A 17,854-nucleotide genomic window follows, 5' to 3' on the forward strand; every position below is an offset into this window, starting at 1 on the left:
ATTCGGGTGTCAATGGGCCTCATCAGCAGGATGAGCTTGCGTAACAGTTCATCTAACCAGCCCGTTGAACCCCGGGCCTGTTCATAAGTGCCAAGGCTCTGGTGATTTGGTCCAGGTATTCCGCCCCAGCCTCCTAGTGTCTGTGGGTGACCCTGCCCCTCCTACCTGCTCTGCTGCCACGACCTGTTGCCTCACCACTGTGTGCACCCGCATCCTCTCCCTACCGCCTTCAGTCGGTGGTGTGGGCTGGTCATCCTCAGGGACAGGTAGGGTGTTGCATGCAGCACTGGTGGTGGTGGACGCACAGTCCATAACAGCAAGGGTCTGCAGTAAAGTTATTATTGCATCAGATGTGGTGGGTGGGACGATGGGGTCCTGGGACCTGTTGCTCCCTGGCACATCAGATGGGACGGCTTTGAGCTCATCGTCCAGAGGATCCTGGGAGTCAACATCCGAGAGTCTATATCCTGGGGGGAGCCTGGCTCTGTAGTTTGCAGGTGTTGTCCTCTGCAGTGAGTTCTTGGTCACCTGTCCATCAAATGGGAAATGGTCATTGTAGTGCACCCAACAAGCTCTGTGTTAGCTCTGTGTCATTCACTGTTTGTATACTACACAATTGACTGATCATCACATATTTACCAATGTGCACTTCTGTGCCTCCTGACATGATGCAGTGGTACATGCATTACTTGTTCATGGTTTGAGGTGTCAATGCATACCATGCAACCCATGCCTAATTTATGATTACAGGGACCTGTTGCCATCTAAAGACTGGCAAGACATGTTTCTGTCTTGGGACTCTGGGTGGATTTGTCTGACCTGGCAGACATTTACTTGTGGTCATGGACTCGCCATTGTCATCTCATGTATACCTTTGCCATGTAATGTGCATATCTTGATTTGTAGCACCACACATGCTTTCTTATCTTTTGAATGGACCTTGTAGCTCTGGCCCCATGGCAATACATATGTCTAGAGGTGATGTGCATGTGTGTGCCCAGACTTTATTCTACATTCGCATTGGTGTGTGACACTTTAGTAGCTGTAACTGTTTCATCTGGCTTTCTGTTTGCACACTGTGAGTGGCAATGGGCCTTGTGTGCATATTTGGGCAGTGGGAGGTCTGGTGTTGTCATATTTCACAATTTCTTTTGTGACAAATTTATGGGTGCACATACTGGCTACTTACCTGTTACATGTTCACATTTTGCTTTGTGTTGTGACACATCTGTGTGTGCATGTTGGAGGCTTCCATCTTGCTCAGTGGTGAAATGAGACAGCATGATGTGTGTACCGTTTGTTGGAGGTGGGCCATTATGTGCCACATGCATCTGGTTGTTATTGTGCGCTGCATTCTGCTGGGCTGTAGGACAAGGGTACACGGTGGTAGTGGTAGTACAGGCCTCCCAGCCCTCCCAAGAAAGGATGCTACCTACCTGTGAGTTTGATGTGGGTTGTCTAATAAGCTGACACATGCTTCTGGGTGGTGTGGGGGTAGTGCTCCATCCTGCTGGACTGAGGGCCAGGAGGCATGGTGGTAGTAGTGGGGCAGGCCTTCCACAAACAAACAGCCCTTCCAGGGAAGATGGCTACCTACCTGTTAGTTGAGGGTGATCAATACAATGGCTTCAAACTGCATCAGGGTGGGGTGGTGCTCCTTCCTGCTGAGTTGTGAGCCAGGGGGCATGGTGGGAGTAGGAGTGCAGGCCTCCCACCCACAGACAACACTCCATTGGAAGATGGCTACCTAGCTGTGAGTTAGTTGGGTGTACTGCAATGGCTTCCAGCTGCTTCTGGCTGGGGGTGGCGCTCCTTCCTGCTCAGGTGTGGGCCAGGGGACATGGTGGGAGTAGTAATGCAGGCCTCCCCCACACAGACAACACTCCATTGGAAGATGGCTACCTAGCTGTTAGTTTGTTGGGTGTACTGCAATGGGTTCCAACTGCTTCTGGGTGGGGGTGGTACTCCTTCCTGCTGAGGTGTGGGCCAGGGGGCATTGTGGGAGTAGTAGTGCAGGCCTCCCACCCACAGACAACACTCCATTGGAAGATGGCTACCTAGCTGTGAGTTAGTTGGGTGTACTGCAATGGCTTCCAGCTGCTTCTGGCTGGGGGTGGCGCTCCTTCCTGCTCAGGTGTGGGCCAGGGGACATGGTGGGAGTAGTAATGCAGGCCTCCCCCACACAGACAACACTCCATTGGAAGATGGCTACCTAGCTGTTAGTTTGTTGGGTGTACTGCAATGGGTTCCAACTGCTTCTGGGTGGGGGTGGTACTCCTTCCTGCTGAGGTGTGGGCCAGGGGGCATTGTGGGAGTAGTAGTGCAGGCCTCCCACCCACAGACAACACTCCATGGCAACATGGCTACCTAGCTGTGAGTTTGTTGGGTGTACTGCAATGGCTTCCAATTGCTTCAGGGTAGGGGTGGTGCTCTTTCCTGCAGAGGTGTGGGCCATTGGGCATGGTGGGAGTAGTAGTGCAGGCCTCCCACCCACAGACAACACTCCATTAGAAGATGGATACCTAGCTGTGAGTTTGTTGGGTGTACTGGAATGGCTTCCAACTGCTTCTGAATGGGGGTAGTGCCCCTTCCTGCTGAGGTGTGGGGCAGGGGGCATGGTGGGAGTAGTAGTGCAGGCCTCCCATCCACAGACAACACTCCATGGCAAGATAGCTACCTAGCTGTGAGTTTGTTGGATGTACTTAAATGGCTTACAACTGCTTCTGGGAGGGGGTGGTGTTCCTTCCTGCTGAGGTGTGGGACATGGGCATGGTGGTAGTAGTAGTGCAGGCCTCCCACACCAAACAGCCCTCGCAGGGAAGATGGCTACCTACCTTTTAGGTGAGGGCGATCCATACAATGGCTTCTAACTACTTCAGGGTGGGGGTGGTGCTACTTCCTGCTGAGGTGTGGGCCAGGGGGCATGGTGTGAGTAGTAGCACAGGCCTCCCACCCACAAACAACACTTGCCTCGCAAGATGGCTACCTAGCTGTGAGTTTTTTGGGTGTACTGCAATGGCTTTCAACTGCTCCTGGGTGGGGTGGGGGTGGGCTCCATCTTGCTAAGCTGTGGGACAAGGGTGCCTGGTGGGAGTTGTAGTGCTGGCTGCCTGTACACATGCCCCCATGGTAATGTTGGTGGCTACGTTTGGGGTGAATGGGAGTGTGTGAATGTTGGAACTGTGAGACATGTTTTTGTGAGTGTGTGGTGCAGATGAATGGTATTTGTCCTAGGTGGTGTAGCTTTGTAGTTGAGTAGGACAGTACATATCAGTGTGGTGGTAGTCATTTGTTTGTACTTAGCAGCCTCCACTCCCCCCGCTACTCCTGTGAGACTCTCTGGATGCAGTATGGCAAGCACCTTCTCCTCTCGTGGTGTGAATGGTTTTGGTGGAGTGAGAGGGCCACCTCCAGTCCTGTCAGCCAGCTCCCGGTTCTTGCTTCTCCTCTCCTTGACAACCCTCTTCAGATCATGCCACCGCTTCGTGATCTCCTTTTTGGATCGCAGGGTGATCCCTACTGCATTGACCATTTGGACTATCCTGGCCCACGTTTGTGTCCTTGTTGCTAATGGTGTCTGTTGTACCAGGCTACCAAACAGTTGTGGTTCCACTCTGACTAGCTCATCTACTGTGACTGTCAACTCACTCTCTGCGAATTTGGGAATTTTATGTGTTGCCATGGTATGTGGTGTGCAAAGTGGTTGTGGGTGCAGGGATTTGAGTGATGGGTGTGGTGGTGATGTGTATGGTGTGTGATGTGCTGGGGGTTGGTGGTACAGGTGTGGCAATGGTGGTGGTGCTGCGTGTACATCAAATGGGAAATCGTCATTTTAGTGCATCCAACAAGCTTTGTGTTAGCTCTGTGTCATTCACTGTTTGTATACTACACAATTGACTGATCATCACATATTTACCAATGTGCACTTCTGCGCCTCCTGACATGATGCAGTGGTACATGCATTACTTGTCCATGGTGTGAGGCGTCAATGCAGACCATGCAACCCATGCCTAATTTATGATTACAGGCACCTGTTGCCATCTAAGGACTGGCAAGACATGTTTGTGACTTGGGTCTCTGGGTGGATTTGTCTGACCTGGCAGACATTTACTTGTGGTCATGGACTCGCCATTGTCATCTCCTGTATACCTTTGCCATGTAATGTGCATATCTTGATTTGCAGCACCACACATGCTTTCTTATCTTTTGAATGGACCTTGTAGCTCTGGCCTCATGGCAATACACATGTCTAGAGGTGATGTGCATGTTTGTGCCCAGACTTTATTCTCCATCTGCATTGGTGTGTGACACTTTAGTAGCTGTAACTGTTTCATTTGCCTTGCTGTGTACACGCTGTGCGTGGCAATGGGCCATGTGTGCATATTTGGGCAGTGGGAGGTCTGGTGTTGTCATAGTTCACAATTTCTTCTGTGACAAATTTGTGGGTGCACATACTGGCTACTTACCTGTTATGTGTTCACATTTTGCTTTGTGTTGTGACACATCTGTGTGTGCATGTTGGAGGCTTCCATCTTGCTCAGTGCTGTAATGAGACAGCATGATGTGTGTACCTATCTGCTAGTTTGTTGGAGGTGGGCCATTATGTGCCACATGCATCTGGTTGTTATTGTGCGCTGCATTCTGCTGGGCTGTGGGACAGGGGTACATGTGGTAGTGGTAGTACAGGCCTCCCACCCACAGACACCCCTCCCAGGGAAGGATGCTACCTACCTGTGAGTTTGATGTGGGTTGTGTAATAGGCTGACACATGCTTCTGGGTGGGGTGGGGGTAGTGCTCCATCCTGCTGGGCTGTGGGCCAGGGGGCATGGTGGTAGTAGTGGTGAAGGCCTCCCACACCCAAACAGCCCTTCCAGGGAAGATGGCTACCTAACTGTTAGGTGAGGGTGATCCATACAATGGCTTCCAACTGCTTCAGGGTGGGGGTGGTGCTTCTTCCTGCTCAGGTGTGGGCCAGGGGGCATGGTGGTAATAATGGTGCAGGCCTTCCTAACCCAAACAGTCCTTCCGGGTTAGATAGGTACCTCCCTGTTACTTAAGGGTGATCCATACAATGGCTTCCAACTGCTTCAGGGTGGGGGTGGTGCTCCTTCCTGATGAGTTGTGGGCCAGGGGGCATGGTAGGAGTAGTAGTGCAGGCCTCCCACCCACAGACAACACTCCATTGGAAGATGGCTACCTAGCTGTGAGTTTGTTGGGTGTACTGCAATGGCTTCAAACTGCTTCTGAGTGGGTTGGTGCTCCTTCCTGCTGAGGTGTGGGCCAGGGGGCATAGTGGGAGTAGTAATGCAGGCCTCCTACCCACAGACAACACTCCATGGCAAGATGGCTACCTAGCTGTGAGTTTGTTGGATGTACTTAAATGGCTTACAACTGCTTCTGGGAGGGGGTGGTGTTCCTTCCTGCTGAGGTGTGGGACATGGTGGTAGTAGTAGTGCAGGCCTCCCACACCCAAACAGCCCTCCCTGGGAAGATGGCTACCTACCTGTTAGGTGAGAGCGATCCATACAATGGCTTCTAACTACTTCAGGGTGGGGGTGGTGCTACTTCCTGCTGAGGTGTGGGCCAGGGGGCATGGTGGGAGTAGTAGCACAGGCCTCCCACCCGAAAAACAACACTCCATGGCAAGATGGCTACCTAGCTGTGAGTTTGTTGGGTGTACTGCAATGGCTTCCATCTGCTCCTGGGTGGGGTGGGGTGGGCTCCATCTGGCTAAACTGAGGGTAAAGGGTGCCTGGTGGGAGTTGTAGTGCTGGCTGCCTGTACACATGCCCCCATGGTAATGTTGGTGGCTACATTTGGGGTGAATGTGAATGTGTGAATGTTAGAACTGTGAGACATATTGTTGTGAGTGTGTGGTGCAGATGAATGGTATTTGTCCTAGGTTGTGTAGCTTTGTAGTTGAGCAGACAGTACATATCAGTGTGGTGGTAGTCATTTGTTTGTACTTACCAGCCTCCACTCCCCCCGCTACTCCTGTGAGACTCTCTGGATGCATTATGGCAAGCACCTTCTTCTCCCATGGTGTGAATGGTTTTGGTGGAGGGGGAGGGCCACCTCCAGTCCTGTCAGCCAGCTCCCGGTTCTTGCTTCTCCTCTCCTTGACAACCCTCTTCAGATCATGCCACCGCTTCATGATCTCCTTTTTGGATCGCAGGGTGGTCCCTACTGCAATGACCATTTGGACTATCCTGGCCCACATTTGTGTCCTCTCTGCGAATTTGGGAATTGTATGTGTTGACATGGTGTGTGGTGTGCAAAGTGGTTGTGGGTGCAGGGGTGTGAGTGATGGATGTGGTGGTGATGTGGATGGTGTGTGATATGCTGGGGGTTGGTGGTGCAGGTGTGGCAATGATGGTGGTGCTGCGTGTGGTGTGAGTATTGCTGGTGTGTAGCTTTGCCTATCCTTTGTTGTGAGGTTTGGTGGCCTTCAGTTTAGGAAAGTTGCAAAGAATTGTGGTCCGAGAAGGGGCTGGTTTTATACTCAGCTATGTGGGTGTGTCCAAATGGGGTATTGCTGTCAGGTGCGTTGTGTGTGTTGTCCTGGGAATTGTATTTTTATTTTTGCCATGTGTTTGTGGCATTGGGAGGTGTTTTTGTGTTTGGGGGCGTGGCTATTTTTCGTTGTGCACTGTTTGGGTTTGTTGTGTTTTTTTTTCTTCATTCGCCATATTTTTAACCAATCGTCCACAGTGGCGGCTCTGCTGCAGTTCTTCCGCCGGCTCTCCCATTCATTCCTGGGTGCGACCGCGGTGTTCGGAAACAACGGAACGTTATTCTAATTTCCCGTGCAGTGTCTCCGCTATGCTTGCGGCGGGTTTGTGTTTTTCCGAAGTGTATCAACCGCCGCAGATGGATTTTGGCCATCACCGCTCGCTACAGGGGGGTTTTCTCAGCCCAGTTCCACCGCAGTCGGTGTTATTTTTGGCGGATGATCCTAATTTGACCACCGGTTTTTCCATGGTCCCTGCAGGCATTGGTTTTCCGCTTCCATGGCGGTCGGGTGGTTTTCCGACCCCCATCCTAATGGGCCCCTAAGAGTATATAGAATACCACATTAAAATTGGGGCAGGCAGGGTCTGGCTATACCTGGCTTTTTATATCCTGTACTTTTCCTAAAACTATTCTTAATTTACCCAACAGCTAAACTCTGTATTGCAGTTTGGAGCTTTAAGAAACTCCTTCCTTCTAACATTATTCAATACTAGCTGAATATTTAAAAATGTTTTGATGTTGGCTATGGACTTGTTGATTGCAGCACCAACTGCCCCGATGCTGGAGTAATAGCTGCGAGGAAAGCCAGCGTGGATGCTCAAGGGGTCCTGATCATGCTTTATAGTAAATTTGGCCTTGAGTATTGTGAATGTAGTCTATATTCTTGGGTACTGGATTTAGGGTAGGGCTATCTCCCAGTCCCCTTTTATGTCCACTGGTTTAGCAATTTTCAAAGTATAATTAGAAATTTGATTGTCGGGGAACATGTACTTCAAGGCGGTGAAAGGCAAGGTAATATAATAGGATTTTGTCTCAATTTTTCTGCCTTTAGGGAGCCCCTTATACTCACATACCCAGCAGGGTGCTGGCCAGCACCCAACTGGTAAATTTCCCAGGCCACCCCCCATTTGACAAAGGCCTATCTGATAGCCTTGCTACCTTTCCGTTTTAGAATCTTTTCTAGCCTGTACACCTTGTGTGGAACATCTGGTAACTTTTGAAATTCTTCGTTGTAAAAGGCACACAACACTGTTTACTCATTTTAGTCCTTTACCCCTTAAAAATATATGCATTCATTAAGCTCCACACTATTAACTATAAATATTTAATCACTAAAAGTCTGCTGATATACCTTCGTAAACACCTCTTTCAACTTTGAAACCTCAAATGATCAACTTATTTTAAAAGAAGCTTCTTTACCTTGGCGGCGAAATGGCCCCCATACACCATTCTCCACACCTCTAAGGAATTATTGGTTGTTAACTCTATGGGAGACATTATAATGGTTCTGTATTAACTAGCGTTATAAGCTTCTATAAAAACCTATTGAACATTCACATATTGGTAGGAGTTGCAAGCCATGAATTATCTGCACACCTTAGACTTTAAAGTTCTGTTAAAATACTCTACAACAGCAGCTTTTGCCTTACAAAATGATGGACAGCAGGCTGATTTATTAAGTTCTGAAACAAATTGCTTGGAAATTGTTTTCGGGCATCTGTTTAGAGTTTTTGAGGAGTTCACCCTTTCCTGAAGATGGCCCTAAAGGCTTTGGTGATGCTTGCAGCACTTTTAACGCTTAGCGCTTGGACAAGGGCGTACTTGAACAAAACAATACACCAACTATCATGTTCTGTTACTATGTTTGGCTGGATTTTGAAGACTGATTATCTCCAACTGTCATTGATAATCTAGCTGTGCATTAAGAATGGTCAGTCTCCTCTTAAAGTGTCTTCTGGCTAGCTTGTGGAGTGAATACACCTTTTCCCCAGATAACCAGGTCTTCACCTGCACACTGTTTACCATCTCATTTTTACCTATAGCCCTTCTAAACAGAGCTTTGGCGCCTCCGAAGCTTCCAACACCACTTGCATCGTAATACATTTTCATCAACCCATCCCCAGACATGTTAACAGCCCCTGCATCACATGCAATAAAAGACAATGGATTTGTTTAAGGGCATTCCATTAATATTAAAGAATATTGGCAACACATACACAGGGCATACTTTACAGTTTCATGCAACATGTCTTGTCATTGTTGTTGGACAGTCTGCTGACTTGTCACTACCTATACATAATATGACACATGCTAAGCACATTACTAAGGGCTCAGCAGATAATTTTACTCAGCATCACAACTTTTGATATTTTTACAATTATAAACTTAACAGCTCTAGACGGGACTTCCTGTTCACCCCTCCTATACCTTCGTACACCCAGGATACTGACAGCATTCAAAAGATTGTACAATTCTCTGTTGTACAATACAAACCTTAATTTCTAAAATAATCTTCAGTCAGAAGCTATAAGGTGGTATGTAAGCTGGTTGTTGGTGACAGTAATAACTCCCTCATAAGGTTATTGCACATGCTAAAGTATTCATCTGTTGTAGGTAGCCGCACATTCATATACCAGTTGGGTTTGCATGATGCTGTCACACTGCATCACCATGGGTGGCTCACCAAGCTTCAGACAGTGCAGAGTTACAGGCGGTATTTCAGCTATTCTTTTTTAAGTAAAAAAATACCAATCTGGCAATTCATATGGATCTTGGATGTAACTCAGAAGCATCTTGCGAACTGACTCATAATTTTTTAAAACGATTTTCATGGGGCTAAAAAGCCAATTCATCTATTTTTTAAATAAATATTGCACAAATGTCTTTCTATAGCCCTTTCTGCCATCCTTCTAACAAAATATGTACACAAACCTTGCATACAACAGAGTTTTGAGCTTGGCTTGCTTGAGCATCGGATCTCCTTGAACATCATGGACAAGAACTTAATCATATCACGATGGGCATTTTTCTTTTCCTAGGACAAACTATACTCCGTGCTTAACTACTTATATATTATGTTCGGATTAGGCAAGCTACATATATGACGGTTTGTTCTTGAAATGTATGCGTCATATAGACACTTGTAAACCTCCTGCTGTGGATCATTAAATTCATGGCCATAACAGAGGTCAAGATAGTCACATTTAATACACTTACTCACAACAATTGCAGCAGCACTTTTAACAGGCCATATGGCATCGTGGGGTATGCCTGGAGCTTCCTTTAAAGAATGTGTGACATCATAGGTATTTATTACGCTGCTCTTTGTTTTGTATTGTGGAATTTCGGGACTGATTTGAACAGCATAAGCAGTAAATATTTACAGTGTTAACCTTTGTCGACATCCCCTCTACAACCGCTCCTTTTGCTGATACTTTGTATGGTTCAAAAATGAAAGAAACACTATTACTTAAAAATAAATTATAGCTGGATATTCGGTATAAGTAAGTGTCTATGTCTATAACACTTTTAACTAACCTCATCATTTTTATGGGACTCGTGGCAGCTCTGAAATTTTGAGAGTCGCTGAGGTCCATTGAGGCATAACCGGCGTCAGAGTTTACACGCGGCTGTTGCACGATGATAGCCTCTGGAACCGATTCCTCCAGAAACTCCATACTTTCATAGACCGGTGAGCTAGAAGTTGGTATAGATTTTTCGCCATCCTCCACGTTGATGACATTTTCTAGCATTTGCTTCGTTACTCGAGACTTTGTTGCCCCTGCTGGAGCATTTAACAGGGCACATCACTTGCGGCAAATCCTTGAGGCTGAGTGTTTCCAACCGCTGGCAGAGCTTATCGTCAAAACCAGTGAAGTTGTAACCAACCTCTTTAAGGTTGCTCTGTTTTGAAAATATCTATCAATAGTGTTCAAATCACCATAAGAGGGTGTCTCTTTGATGAGGTGGGTGTATCTCTTCATTATGACTGAGTGATCTCCTTCTGAAGGGCAGATGTTGGTTTTGTCTTAGGTTGCTTAGGGTCCTGTTATATGTATTCTAAACATAAAAAATAAGGCGTACTCCTCTACATCACATCATGGTCACCTGATCTCCATGGGCTCTGGTTAATTTAGGGCTGCTGCATAGCCCTAACCTTGTTGTAGAACCATAGGCATGTGACTAGCACATGACCAAGGTGATGTTACAACACACATGACCCAACATGGTCACATGACCACCCAGAAGTTACATCACTGCAGGGGAGAGGGTCCAGAAGTCCTGGTAACGGAAGTGATGTCACTTACGGGGTGGAACAATTGTCACTTTTGCATGATGGCAGAAGGTATCCCACCCTTCTACTTGCAAGCCATGCATTCCAAAATCTAGACATATTTAGGTACATTTGGGAGTCTTCAGCAGCATGACAGTGGTTGATCAAAATATGGCCTCCTTCTGCCTGCCAATAGTAGGTAAAATACCATCTTGTATACTTTCTGCTCGGCTTACCAGCATAGATTCACTTCTTAACCTACTCATGAGGTGTGCTTGCGCAGCAATGGGCATTACCCATCTCACAACGTCTGTTCATGGTGCAACTGCTATTTTGCCTGTTTGGCATTATTTTACTTATCTAGTACCACCTTACCTACCACTTGCTCAAATATGAATTTCTGGGTCTTTGGCTAGGTTTTTGCCATGCACCTGCCAATAATTGTCAATATTCCCTCTAACATGACTACCTATAACCTGCATGCTTAAAGTACAATATAAATGCTACAATACAGTACCTCCAAAGTATTCACCTAGCTTCAAATCAAGAGAATACTCTCCATGTTTTGGCATGTAAGAGTGGTTGACAAATGTCTAAGTGCAAGCGGTAGAAGACTGAGTGCTACATTTCTAGCTTTTAAGTGAGTGCTTAATTTTTTAGTGTTGCAGATGCTGCTGTCCCTTTGTGCTCATACACATCAGGTTGACTTCTTTATTAAGATGAGGGCAATACAAGATCCCATCCACAGCAGACATCAGCATCAACTGACTCTTAGATTGACTAAAGCATTACATCACTGACATTCTAGATTCTGTACTAACAGCCTAATAAACACAGAAGAAAGAAGCTAATGAAAGGGTGAACCATATGTATGAAGTATATGAATAATATACATAAGAAGGATACCACACACCTTCCCCCGAACCTTAAACAAACAAATAATAATAAACAGTGAACAATATTAGAAACATATTGTTTTAGTTCCACAAAACAAGAAAGAAACTAAAATATGCTAATTTCACAATACAAGAAGTTAACAGAACAACTTACTTCAAAACATGATCACGAAGAGTCGTTGAAATTCTTGAGTCCCGTAAGCTTCTCCTTAAAGGGGTATCAAAACCAGCTCGAGTACCTGTGTTAGTCGAATCAAGAGAATTGCGCGTGCTCTTGGATGCCTTCCCAGAAATGGGTGCAATGCGATTTAAATTCCATATGCGCCCATCATTCAGTTTAACAGCATTGCGAAAGAGCTTGGTAACATGAAAAGGAGAGGAGAACTTTGAGCTAGAGGATTTCAGAGGTAAACAAACCCTCATACGATCACCCACAGAAACCTTTGTGTGAGCAGTAGCATGTCTGACATCAAAGTTCACCTTCCTATTGGTGGACTTGAGATGCTGTCTGTCTAACCCCAGAGTTTTACTCGAAGTCAAGGCCTTAACATCTAAGTTTCTCATCCAAGACTGAAACATGTAGGTGTTAGGTGTACGACCTCTAAATAATATAATAGGTATCTCACCATTGGTGGAGTGAGGTGTGAATCTATAGACCGTAACTCTTTCAAACAGATTATTTTTCCAATCCGCACCTTGTTCTTTAGATAACTGAATTAATTCCTTGAGTACACGATTAAACCTCTCTATCATCCCGTTGCATTCCGGATGATAGAAAGAACATCGCTTGTGTTTGATTCCCTTATTATCCAGGAAGTCCTCCATTTCTTTTGACATAAACTGGACTTGTTGTCTGTAAGAAGAGACTCTGGAAACCCCTTTCTACAGAAAACATCTTTCACAAATTTGGTAATGCTCTTAGTCTCGATGCTTTTAGTGACTTTAATCTCTGGCCACCTAGACAACATGTCCATGAGGACCACAACATAAAATTGACCACTTTTGTTGAAAACAGGTCCTAAAATCTGGAGCCACATCTTGCCAACAGCATGTGGGAGCTTCTCTTATAATCATTGGTTGTACTCTCGTCTTGCACACCTTGTCAGACGTATTGCACTCGATACAATCTCTTATCAAGCGCTCAACCAATATGTCTATGCCAGGCCACCAGAAATGTAATCGTACCCTTTCTTTCGTTTTAGATATTTCCTGGTGACCTCGATGAGCCAGTTGAACAATCTTCAATCTGATGGAAGAAGGAGGAACTAGTCTAGTGCCTCTCCAAAGTAAATCCGCTTTCACAGAAAGCTCGTCCTTTACATTCCAAAACATCTTAGCATTTTCATTCAAGCTCTTCAGACAAGGTCAACCTGTCAAAACTAGTTTGCAAATTTTTTGGAGATCAGTGTCTTTACTCATGGCATCTCTCCAATCAATTTCAGGAACCACACTTTCAACAATCTCACAAACCTTAAATTTATCTACCTCCCATGAATCATCAGGGTTCAAGGAAGTTGCAGCATCATTCTCAGGTACCAACCTGGAAAGGCTCGGCAACCTTGTTGTTAACACCAGGTATATACCTCACCACAAATTCAAAATCTTGCAGAGCAATCACCCACTTACAGATTCAAGAGGAAATGGCATCAAGGCCCTTTTTACAAAAGACATCTTTTAAATGCTTGTGGTTTGTATGGACCGTGAAAGGATTGCCCCACAGAAACTTTTTTAACTTTTTGATAGCCCAGAACTAAATCAGTCTCTCACCCCAAACCATGCCCTACCAAGCCTGCAGGCTGTAACTTGACTGACCAAACTCAGAAATTAATATGGTTATATTGGAAAGCCCACTCAATTCCCAACCAGTCCCTGGAAATATGGAGCCTGCTAAGTCCGAAAAGCCTGACCTATTTTTCGTTACCGAAACATGGCTCCATGAGGCCGCCCTCCCTGAAATTTCAATAACATTCCCTCCTGACTATCAACTGATTAGACTTGACAGGAACAATAAGAGACGTGGTGGCCTAGCAATTGCTTTCAGGGCCCACTCTAAGATCAGTGTACTGGAAACCTTCTTCTTGGAATGGGGCGAACTCTTTTTTTTCAGAATAGAGAACTACAAACAGGGAACCTGGAGAGATGCCTTAGTCTATCGATCTCCCGGCATTAAAACCAGCTTCAACAACAATTTTATGGAGACCATTGCACCTCATGTTTTAGCGGCCGACAACTTTCTTCCAATTGGTGACTTTAATTTTCATGCTGAACGCTTAACAGGCCTAAACACCAGTCTATTTATCTCCAGTCTCAATACCCTGGGTGTAGGTCAATTGGTAACAGGGCCCACCCATTCAGCAGGTAATAACTTTGACCTCCTCTTCACCAACACCCCTCAAATTTCAAACTCAAAACTCAAACTCATATCAAAGGGGAGCCCCCTATCCCAGTTCTCTGGTCAGACCATCACTTATTAAAAGTCCCCATACAGTGTGTCCCCACCCACAGTAATGTCCGCGGAGAACAGAAATGGAGCAGACTCTGGATGAAAGTAAGCTTGCTGCCTTTTCCTCCCGCTTCAGTCCCTCGTTCTCTATCAACACCGACAACATGAATCTTGCAGTTGAAATCTATGAGAAGGCAATCACCTAGGCCTTCGATACTATCGACCCGCTGACCAAAGCCAAACACACGCACAAAATATCTCCTTGGTTCACTGAGAACTTAAAATTTGACAAACTGGATAGTAGAAAAGCCGAACGGAAATGGAGGATTTTGAAAAGCACAGAGGATAAGCAGGCATAGAAATCTCTACACAGACACTACCTAGACAATATTAAAACAGCCAAACAAAATTACTTCTGTGACAGAATAAATAAGGCCGTCAATTCATACAAAGAACTTCATAAAATATTAAAAGAATTCACTAGCCCTGCTTCTTGCCAGTCTGAATACCCTGCTTCTCGGGACTGGGTGGACACACTGTCTACCTTCTTCGAGGAAAAGATCAACACTATCCACAGCTCCTTTCCTAAACAGATATGTGAATGTTGTATTTTAGCAGCTATTAGGGTAAGCATTAGCAGAAGACATCTTGTATTTAGAGACTATCTTGTCCGTTGTGTGGAATCCATTTTGTATTTCTATCAGCCATTTTGTTTGCCATGTGCTCGCCATGTGCTCTGTCCTACCTTCATGTTAACTGCTCTTGAAATCTGCCTAGAGACGAGATATATTTAGCCTCTTCTGCTTTGCACATGCTCAGTTGAGCTTACTGCTGTCCACAACTTGTAACTGTAAGGATGTGTCCACCAGAATTAGCTAACTGTCAGCCCCTCCCACTTGTTGCTAGCACACTCTCTGTATGACCTTATATGTATTTCAAACCAGCAATATGTACCTTGTACCACCCTCATTTGAGCCCCTGTGTGGGTATAAAAGGACCAAGCTTCTTCCAGTCAGTGTGCTACTTCATACATTGCTGAAGGCTGTTGAGTGAATGTAGTTCCACCTCATGAGGTTTAATAAACTCTGTCTTTACTATTCCAGCTTCTGTGCCAACTTCTTTCTATTGGTCTGAGGACTCTGTGCAGAGCAGGGAGAACCCCTAGCACTCGTAGGCCTTGCTGAGGCTCACCACCACATGAACATCATGACCACTGGTTGGATTGAGATAACATGCCAACCTCTATTTCTCTAAGGTCAACTCAGGTTCCCCAACCAACCCAGTCTCACCCCACATTTTGTCAATTATCGTACTAGCTCTTTGGTCAGCCTCACTGACCTTTTTAATCTATCCCTAAGTCGCGCTACGGTTCCCACAAAATGGAAAGCAGCTATAGTCAAGCCCATTTAAAAAAACGTACTCAGACCCTAAGGAACCCAATAACTATCGGCCCATTCCTCTCCTCCCTTTTTTTGTGAAAGTCCTTGAGTCCCTAATCAGTAAGCAACTCTCAACCTTTATAGAGAGCAAAAAATTGTTGGACTCCTCCCACTCTGGTTTCCGGGCGGCCCACAGCACGGAAACCTCACTGATAGAGGTAGTCAATAACGTCAGACTTACCTTGGACACTGGACAATCAGCCATGTTGATCCTACTTGATTTGTTGGCCGCTTTTGATACCATCTCCCACAGGACTCTAGTGAATCGTCTGTGGGAGGTGGGAGTCAGAGGAACCGCCTTAAACTTGCTCAAGAGTTGCTTAATTGACCGCGTTTCATTTTGGTACCTTCGTCTCTCACAGTCAACTGATTGATAAAGGCGTCCCCCAGGGTTACATCCTAAGTCCTACGCTCTTCAACTTCTATGTGGCGCCCCTAGCCAGAGTGATTAGATCTCATGGTTTCAATGCCATGTCATATGCAGATGACACGCAACTTCTGATCACCATCAGCCCAATATTAATGGACACCAAAAACAATGCCTGGATGCTAACAAATCATATGCAGCTCAATGTCAGCAAGATGGAGATCATCCTTTTTGGGAAAGCCCAAGCTCAATGGTCCAGTGACTGGTGGCCTCTCAATCTCGGCCCCTGTCCCTCTCCCAAACTAGTGGTCCGTAATCTTGGAGTGCAGATCAATAGCAACCTGTCCATGAAAGACCATGTTAATCATGTGACAGGCATCTGATATGGTCTAATGATTAGTCTTCGGAAGATCTTCAAATGGATCCCAATTGCATCCAGGATGCCGCTGGTCCAAGGCCTAATTATCAGTCGGCTCGACTACGGAAACGCCCTGATGGCTTCCATTAATGAAGAGCTCCTCACCAAATTGCAGGTGTTACAGTACACTGGCGCTAGACTTGTATTAAATCTACCATCACGTTCTCCGTCACCTCCAAGTCTGAGAGCTCTCCATTGGCCCCCCCATCAGAAAATGCATCAGTTTTAAGATCAACTGTCTTATACACAAAACCATTAATGAGAACGGGCTATGTTATCTTGCCAAAAAGCATATCTGGTACCAACCGACCAAAACCCTTAGGTCCTCAACCAAACACCTCCAGATTCGCACCACCAGGAATGGCAGAATATTATTTTCTTACCTTGCCCCCAATCTGTGAAATTCACTCCCACCACACCTACGTATGGAAACCAACCATAGACAGTTTTGGATAAATCTAAAAACATGGCTGATCTGATCCCCTTTCTTCATGCCAGCATTGTCTCTCCTTCCATTACCAGGGTTTTTCTTGGCCAGTGCTCTGAGACCCATTGGTGATAAGTGCACTTAATAAAATCCCCTGACTATGACAATTACTTTGAGGGGAAATAAAGTTACAGTGCACAGGAAAGAATAACTTTCATGGGGTGGGGTGTTTTCTCATGGTATATGTGGACTTTTATAAAGTATTTTACCTGCTTAAATATGTACTTGGGGAATTTGTAGTAAGCATTCTAGAAGGGAGAAGACAGAGATCTCTAGTACCAGGATGCCCCGTAATTGGCTTTACTGAATTATGGAAACCAGCACTCAGGGATAGTCGTTATGGTCACGCTAAAGGGGGCCTGTCAATATATATATCAAACAACTTAAAAGGCCCAATCTCACGACTATCCATTGAGGAAGACTGGCTGCTTGGGGTAAAAATCAGTTCATGGCGGAAACAGCGTTCTCTTTTCCTTCTAAATGTGTACATCAACCCAAGCACGCGCACAAAATGAGACCATCTAGCCCGTTTAACAGAAATCATGAGTGACATAGCAGTGGAGCACTCTAACTCTGACTGTATAGTTATGGGAGATTTTAACACCAACCTATTTGAAGGTAAACTAGCAGACGCCGATGGTCCTTTTTTACTTCCGATCATAGAGGCCGTGACACAGACCAAACCGCCCAATCAACCTTACTGCTGACTGGGGGAACTCTGTGTGATGCGATTTTATAATGCAGGTTATTTGATAATCAACGGCAGGTCAGCGGGTGACACCCCTCCAAACTAGTCTTGGACAAATGGCAGCAAGCAATCCTATTTGGACTATACCATCTGTAACTCAGGCCTGCTACACTGTCTGGCCAGCTTTCAAATCCACTCACGAACCGAAAGCGACCATAGGCCTCAGGTCATATCCTTCACCTCAAAACCATTGTATCACAAACCTGCTCCTTTAACCTGCCGATGAACATACACCGAGAACTTAAAGCGCCTTAAGTGGAGTGAAGATA

This window comes from Lissotriton helveticus, chromosome 3_1 (genome assembly GCF_964261635.1).
Source record: "Lissotriton helveticus chromosome 3_1, aLisHel1.1, whole genome shotgun sequence".
NCBI classification, from domain to species: Eukaryota; Metazoa; Chordata; class Amphibia; order Caudata; family Salamandridae; genus Lissotriton; species Lissotriton helveticus.